An 8,746-nucleotide genomic window follows, 5' to 3' on the forward strand; every position below is an offset into this window, starting at 1 on the left:
AGCTCACCTAGGGCCCCCGTGCATCCTCACCACATCCTGGGACCTAGATGGGGCCCAGCTAATTATCACATTTTCTGGGTGAAGATAGTGTCTCTTGCCTGCCCTACCAGGTCCCAGGTTGCTGCGAGGCTCTATGAGGGTATGATGTGAAAGCTATTTACTAGTGTCAGGGGCTGTGGGAACAGCCACCTCCTCATTTACAGAACTGGGAAGTGACTTGTCCAAAGGCACACAATTCCCTAGTGATGGAAGGAAACTGGCTGGGATCAGGTCTCTGGACTCCCACTCCAGGGCTCTCTGCAGCACCCATCATAGGCTCGTCACCTGAGCTTCCCCCACCCTTCTCCTCCACTCTTCAGGTCCCAGGAAGAGGTGCCAAGGCGAAGAGACCACCTGTGTATAAACCTTGAAAGCCGTGTGCCCACAGCAGGACAGACCTCGCCTTTCTTTTCAGACAGGTCTCCCTCTCAACCTGCTTACAGAACAAGTCCTGGGCTTTTCTGCCTCTATGCCTTGTTTGCACTGTTCTTCCCAGTTGGTATGTCCACCCACCATCCACCCCAATAATCCCCATTAGAATATCCAGCATTTATTGAGCTTTCAGTGCATCAGGCACTGTGCTAACCAACACTTGAGAGGCACCTGATCTTGTTTAGTCCTCATAACAACTCGAAAGCTGGACTGTTATTATTTCCATCTTACAGATGGGAAAAATGAGGCTTAGAGAATTTAGTGTGCCCAAAGTTACGCTTCCAGTAAATATCAGGGCTCCTATTCTAAAACTCTGCACTCTTCTCCCTTCGTGCACAATTCAAATGCCACCTCCTTCTGAAGCTGGAAGTGATCTGATCTGTTATTAAATTACCATAACGTTTCAATGTTCTTAATAGCCCTGTGGCTCGCTCTGCAGGACTTTTCTTATCCCATCCCCTGGCTGTTAACTGATTGGCTGCCCCCACAGCACCAAACACAGTGCAGGGTACACAACACGTGTCAGAAAGGGCCCAGTGGGTGCCACAGTGGTCCTGGAGGGAAAGTGTTTAACAAGTGCTTCTTCGGGTCCACACAAACCACTCTCCCCCAATCGCACCAACCTTTCTTCCGCCCACTCTTAGCAAGAAGGGAGGAGACTTTCTTCCTGTTTCTTCTGGCTGAGGAAAGAGATCAGTAGCTTTTCAGAGGCCTAGTGAACCCAGAGACACACCCCCCACACCTTGGCACACTGCCAGACTGTCCCTTCCTTCCCTCCTCTTTCCTCTACTTTCCCTCCCTTCCTCCACTTCAGGTTTGGCCCCAAGCCTGAGGCCATTTCTTATCTACAACTGCACTTCACCTACCATCATCCTAGAAAAATGCCTGCACGTAGTTTATATACCCCTGTGCGCTTGTGATTTCCATATCTCTATTTGCATAGCATTTGTATAGCCATGTTCCCCAAGGGTCTGATTCTCTGACCGCCAGTATCTGGAACCTGTTTCTCTTTTCCATGTGCAAAGTTACATTTCTTTTCTGGGCTTTAGTTTTCCAGAAGCCAGAGGAGCATGTACCTAATGATTTCTAAGGGTCTTCCAGCTCTAGTAGCCTAGGATACTGGGGTCCTGGGGATGCGGGTGGGGGTGGAACCCTTGGAGATGGGGCCCATTGGGGAAGAGATGGGGCGTTATAGCTTCAGAGTTGGAAGGACAGTTTTGGGTTCCGGACCAGGAGAGGGGGTGATTGGGGGAAGGATGGGAAGGTGAGAGGGGTGGGGGAGAGGTAGCAGACAGGACCTCACCTTCATTCATTTACTCATTCATTCAATCCATATTGATTGAATGCTTCCTATAGGCCAAGAAAGTGCTACGTGCTGGGCATGTACCTTTTCATTCAGTCATCACACCTTTAGGAGGAACATACAATTTTTAGGTTCCTTTTATAGATGAGGAAACTGAGGTTCAGGGAGGTTAATGCAGCTAGTAGATGGCAGAGTTGAAATTTAGACCAGGCCTGCCTGACTCCAAAGCTGGTACTTTTAATCCTGGCCTCCAGTGTCTGAGCCCGTCTCCTCTTCTCTGCTCTTCCCTTCTATGAGCATACAGCTCCAGGTGGAAGGAACCTAGATAATCGTATGAGGGGCCAGAGGTCCACAGGGGGTGGGACTTGCCCAAGGTCACACGACAGGGCAAGCAAAGGCAGAGCAGAGACCCTCTGTTCTCTCTGCTCCTCCTTCTTCTGTTCTTTCTGGGCCTTTGAAGGGTGGGTGGGGCAAGGGGCAGGGTTCGATGATTTTTATTCCTTCCCTCTGTGACTTGCTTGATGACCATTTCAACTAGATGAACTGGAACAGGAATGCACAAGACCCCTTTGTCCCTCCCTCCTTCGTGGAGACTATGAGTGCTTCTATGGAACAATCATAGTCTCCATGAAATCAGCTCTTTGAGTTCTGGGCAGATGGGAGGTGGGGAAGGTGCCACCTCTGTGGCCTAATACCCCATTTCTCTGTTTAGCCAGGAAGAGAAAAAGCTGTGGGGAAGAGGAGAGAGATAGGGAGTTGCCTGGAGGTTAGAAAGGAACAGAGGAAAGAAAGGGAAAAAGAAGCAAAGACAGGAAATTTCAGTGCCTTTGGACATCAAAAGAGCACCATGCAAATCACATACAAATGATATGCAAATGACCCATCACTTCCTCCTTTACCCCCTACCCCCTCAACAGCTGGAGGGCTTTTTCAGAGAGCAGCCAAAGCCTAACTCCAGGATCCTGTTGTCCCCAAACTGTCCCCAAACTGTGGATCCCTCCTGGGGGTCCTTCTGGTCCTCCTGGGATTACGTCTGATCCCCTTGGCTGCACCTCTAGGAAGTTACGAGCCCCCCCCAGGCCCCATTTCTATGTGAGCATGCTAGCAGCTTCTTTTGCTTCAAGGACGGAAGGCTCTAGGAGTTAAGCCTCCCCGTCCAGACACATTGCTGGAAACAGGCTGTAGCCCTGGAGGAGGTGCTCGGGGAGCGAGGTGGGCCCGCACCCTGTTCCCTACCTCAGCAAAGTGGATTTCTTGGCCGCAGGCCTTTCTGCTCACCCTCATTTCCTGTCATGTCAGCTGGTGTGAGTTGTCAGGATTGGGAGAAGGGTGGAGAGCCAGGTGTCCTGGAAGGCCACCAAGTAGCAAGTCCTTTCTAGCTCTTTCTGTCTGCCAGATGGGCTGTAGGGCCCCCAGAGCGGGGGGATGTGGGGCGGGGTCAGCTCCCTGCCTTGGGGTGACCTCAGGGACTGAATCCGTGCTCAGGCTTCCTAAAAGAGCAGATGGAAGGAAGATAGAGGCCAGGGAGAAATTCCAGGCCTCTTTTAAAATCACACCTCAGAGTCAATCTGATGGCACCGTTGCCAGGAGGAGTATTGCAGAATGGGGGTGGAGGGGGTTCATGTCAGGGTGACAGAGTGAGAGATGCACTGGGAAACAGAATAAAGCAACTTTCCAGGGAAGTGGATGGGAGAGGACACAGCTGTTTCCTGCCCCTGATATCCCTAATGCTGAGTCTCAACCATAGACATCCCACCCCACCCGTCTAGAGGGAGTACAAACAAACTCATTGCCCATTTTGCTCTTGAAGGTTTTGAATAATAGATAATAATATATGTATTTAATTTTAAAAAAGCATAACAATCCTGTCCTCCGATGAACTCTTTTGACCTCGGGGCCAGCATTGGGCCTGGGTCCGGCCACTCTAATCACACCTTGGGGCAGAGCCCTGCCTCAAGACCAGCCTCTCCCCGCCTGGTCCCCCTGCACGCTCAGGGCAAGTCTAAGCCCAGGGCGCCCTCTTGTGGTGATAGGCGTGTATGATCCTGACTTGAGTCCCCACGCCCACCCCCACCTCCACCCCGCCCCCCAACCTCTCCTTCCAAGCGGTCTCGCCGCCACTGTCTCCTGTGGTGAGTGGCGGTCCATGTCTGGGGGAACCACAGTCAAGGGCCCCAGTTCCAGGCCAGCTGGAGATATTGAGTGTTAGTTTCAGGCTGCTGTTGGGTCTTCTGGTCCGTGCTCCCCATCCAAGGCCAGACTTTACCATGGAAGCCCAGTTTTGGAGTCACCCAGTCACCGCCTTGACGGGCTGTCAGTCCTGTTGCCGGACAGCTCTGCTGGTTAAAACGTCCTACCTCCCACACTGCCCTCCGGAGCTTCTGAGCTCCACGCCAATCCTACACCCGCACACATAGGAGGACAGCGTCATCGGTCCGCTCATCCATCTGGAGCTGGGAATTGAGTACCCATCGGAGCTGTGCATTGCGCTAGGGGCAGGGAACGGAACAGAGACCAGGCAGTATCCCTGCCCTCAGGAAGCTCACAGGCTGGCGATGCTTGCGGACCAGCGAACAGTAAGTCCGTCATCCTGGGGCCTGTGCTGTACCAGGGAAATAGGGGGGACTATGGGGGCCCACAGTAGGGCACGTCTTACCTGAGTCTGTGGGTGGGCATCAGGAAAGGCTTCTTAGGGGCAGGGACATCTAAGCAGAAATCCCCAGGAAAGAGGTAGTAGGAGGAAGGGAGCCTAAGCTGTACAAGCAAAGGGAACAGCATATGCCAGGAGGGTGTGTGGCACACTGGGGGGAGCCCACACAGTACAAGGAGGCTAGATCACAGAGTACAAGAGGTGGAAAACCATGAGTGAGTGAAGGTGATGGTATGTGCACAGGGAGGACCTTGAATCTGGCCTAACTTAGGTGGAAATAATTCACCAGTTTCAGGAGCAGGTGACTTTTCCTGATTGCATCACAGCATAGGCTTGAGTGCCACGGCATGGGGCGGGGGGGGGGGGGGGGGGAGAGGAGGGGGAGTCTGGCAAGAAGTTTGACTGTGAGGACACAAGGAGAAATAGGGCAGAGGTGGAGTGGGGCTTGGGTTTGAGGTGCTTTTGATTGCGCTTTTTAAATGGGAAAGATTTAAACACTCTCAGCACAGATGGGCAGGAGGCAGGAAAGAGCGAGATCCCGGGGGAAGAGCGCAGAACGCTTCTCCAGAGAGGAAGGGGAAGGGCTGGGATTCAAAGCCCTGGAGTCGGGGAGAAGGGACACTTCCCCACCGTCAGGATGGGCGGGAATCCTGAAAGGCAGGTATGGATGCAGGGGGTAGAGAGGTTTCTGCTCCTGGGATGCAGGAAAGGAGGGCGCTGAGGGTACAGTGTCCCTTCATCCCGCCCCCCGCTCCCCTAGGAGTCAGGACATTCTCCCAGCGGGAGACCCACAGCGGGAGCCAGGACCACTAATTTGCCACCCCTGAAAGGCTCTGCAGGCCTGGGTCCTGAGGTAGCTTGTGACCCGCCTTCTCTCTCCCTTGTCTGACCGGAAGCCCCCTGAGGTCTGGACCTTCTCCCAGGCAGAAGCACGTGGGCCTCCGTCCACCTCACTTTGGCCCTCTTCCTATCCACCGTCCATCCTTCTGGGTCCCCATCTGGGATGGCTGTCGTCATCAGGATCTCTACAGGAAAACAATCAGCTGAACTCAGAGGGCCTTTAATGAAGTATTGCTTATTTACAGAGGTGCCGGCAGGGTTACGGGACATTGAGAAGCTAGGGCTGAAGAGGAATGAGTAGTTGTCCAGGAGTGCAAGGAGGTCTGGAGCCTTGGAGGAAGGAAGCCAGGGCCAGACCCGTGGTGCTGAGGAAGTAAGGGGCGGGGAATCCAAGCCCCAGAGTCCCTCTCATCCTGCCCTCTGACGTCTGGTGCTTTTCCTGGCTGAGCCAGAGGTGAGAGAGCCCAGGGGAGACCAATCCAGAGGTTGGAGTCCTGGGGCACAGAGCAGGGCAGAGGGAGGTGGAGAACGCAGGGGGCGAGGGGCAAACGGGGAAACAGCATGGCCAGTCACCTCTCTATGGTCACTTGTTCATATCGGAGGATAAACCCTAGAACGCGTTGATGCTTCTCACGGTCAAAATGACCAACGCTTGGTGATAGTATAAAGTGATGGCAGGTGTGGTAGTTAATTTTCTCTGTCAGCTTGGCTAGGCTATGATGCTAGTTTTTGGTCTAACACTAGACTAGGTGTTGCTGTGAAGGTATTTTGTAGAAATGATTAACATCTACAGTCAGTTGCCTTTAAGTAAAGGAGATGACCCTTGCTAATGTGAGTGGGGCTCATCCAATCAGTTGAAGGCCTTAAGAGCAAAAACAACTTTCCTGGAGAAGGAATTCTGCCTCAAGACTTCACATAGAAATTGAATCTCAGTTCCCAGCTGCTGACCTGCGCTACAGATTTCAGACTTAAGGCTGCCACATCAACTTCTGCCTAACCTGCCAGCTGCCAGCCCTTAGCTGCCCAGATCCCCAGTCACGTGAGCTAAAATCAGTGTGTGTGTGTGCGCGCGCGCGCGTGTGTGTGTGCGCGCGCGTGTGCGTGTGCGTGTGTGTGGTTGACCCTTGAACAACACGGGTTTGAACTACCTGGGTTCACTTATCGGGGGATTTTTTTCAATAGTAAATTCTATCGTACTACACGATCCACAGTTGAATCTGTGGATGCAGAAGTGTGGATGCTAAGGAACCACAGATATGGAGGACCAGCTATAAATCACACTCAGATGTTTGATTCTTGCTCCCCTAATCCTTGCCTTGTTCAAGGGTCAACTGTATATATATGTATACAGTTGTGTATATATAGGTATGTATGTGTATATATATATATGTGTGTGTGTGTGTGTGTGTGTGTGTGTGTGTATTCTGTTCTGTTTCTCTGGAGAACCCTGACTGATACAGCAGGAAAGTGTGGAAACAGGGCCTCTCACACACTGCTAGTGAGAATGTAAATTTGGACAGCACCATTTGGAGGTGATTCGACAGTATCAACCAAATACCGGCCGTAGGAGCCAGTCCATTGCCCATCAGTAGCCAAATGGCTAATAACCTGCAGTAGGATACCAGGGAGCAGTTACACGGTGAATGCCAGTGTCGGGGAAGACAGTCTAGACAAGCCCTCTCTCTTAGGGGATGATGGAATTGGGGGCTTGGAAGGGGAGGTGACCCACCCAAGGTCACCCAGAGGTGGGACTAGGCCGGTACCCACATTCCTCACGTGAATTTTTAGCCTCAAGTTTTGCTCCTGGCGAGCGGCCCCTGCCCCACTTTTTGCCAGATTCCTTGACAGCTCCACGCACCCTATCCAGGTCCCACGAAGGCCCTGGGCGGAGATGCTCCAGCTGTAGGGCTCCACAGTTTCCCCACCTAAGACATCCGGTGGTTAACAAGACCGCAGGGAGAGGAGCCTGAAGAAAACCCACAGAAAGTACAGGCCCGGCCGCGCTCGGGCGATCCTGCCGGGGAGGCCTGGTACCACTTTTAGCTCCTCTGGCTTGAACAGACACTGCTGAGATCTGGTCTCCTGGGCTCCCACCCGAAGGCCTTGCTGACCTTGGCCAAGGGAACCAATCAGAAGCCTGTTCCTGCCAACATCAGTCCCAGGGGAGCTTTGAGATTTCCCCCCCCCACCCACCCACCCAGTCCTCAGTGATGGCTACTGCAGGGCTGGCCCTGCTCACCGTCCCCCGGTGCGCCGTGCTGAGGTTCCGGTGGGCCCATCCGATAAACCCATTTGGGTTGTAGGTGTGCGTGGCATAAGAAGGCTGGGTTTGGAGTCCTCACTACTCTCTGACCTTGGGCAAGTCACATCGTTTCACAGGTGAGCCGCATTCATAAAATGTCACAGAATCGCTGAAAGAAGCCACGTGAGCTCATTTATATGAACGCACTTTGTCAACCCTGAAGAAATGAGAACTATTGTAGGTATATGACCTCTGCAGGTGTTTTCTCACATCCACAAAGGACTTTTGAGGAAAGTAAAGCCTTATCTCTCGAATAGCTGACCATCTACATCTAGGTAACAAGCTCTGAGTCTGATAAACACAAATACGACACTTCCAATTGGAGGCACCATGGCAGAGCCAGAGCTTGGCTGGGGAGGTTGGGAGGGTTCCTTGGAATGATGGGAGGCGTGGACTTCGTCTGAGCATAGGGTCAGGCCAAAGTCACAGGGAATCTTAATTCTCATCTCCATGCCCTGAGACAGAGAAGGGGCCCCAGGCAGGGTGGTCTGTAATGACAGTGTCCAGCAGGCCCCTCCCTGCAGGACACAGGCAGGCTTGGAGGTGCTCATCCCCCCCCTCCCCAAGGAAGATCAGAAAAACACTCCAAGTCTTGAAAACATTACTTTTTTAAAAAGTATTATTCTTGGCTATTTGGAAGTGAGTAGGGAAGGCATATGGTTTGGGGACCACCACCCCCAGCAATGAAGACACACCCACAGAGTTAAGAGGGGTGGGAGATGCCTTCTCTAAGTAATCCCCTCCCTCACCCGGAGCAGGGGCTGGGCAGGAGGTGAAGGAGAAAAACGCTTGGGGAGGAAGGCCTCCCCAAATTGCCCCCCAGCACGGCTGAAGCTGGTTGTTGAAAACAGGTTCAGAGAGAGGCACGCCCACTTGAAAAGGATGTCTCCCCACTCCCCTACCACTAACTTGACCATCAAGCAAGCCCAGCTCCCAACACACCCCTCTGGCCAGCACAGTTCAATGGGCAGCAGCAGCCTGTTCTGGGGGTGCTGGGGAGCAGAGTAAGGGGGACAGCCCTGCCAGCCCCTTTTCTTCTCCAAGGCCTGTGAGGAAGGCTCTGACTCCCAGCCTCCTCCCTCCTAAGGAGTTGGGACCCCTGGAACCTGCCCAACACCTGAAAGACTCCAGTCTCTGCCCTGTGCTCATACAGTCCCCTCCACCTTGCCAAATTCCTACC

Source organism: Monodon monoceros, unplaced genomic scaffold (genome assembly GCF_005190385.1).
Source record: "Monodon monoceros isolate NGI ecotype Baffin Bay Population unplaced genomic scaffold, NGI_Narwhal_1 Super_Scaffold_7, whole genome shotgun sequence".
Lineage (NCBI taxonomy): Eukaryota > Metazoa > Chordata > Mammalia > Artiodactyla > Monodontidae > Monodon > Monodon monoceros.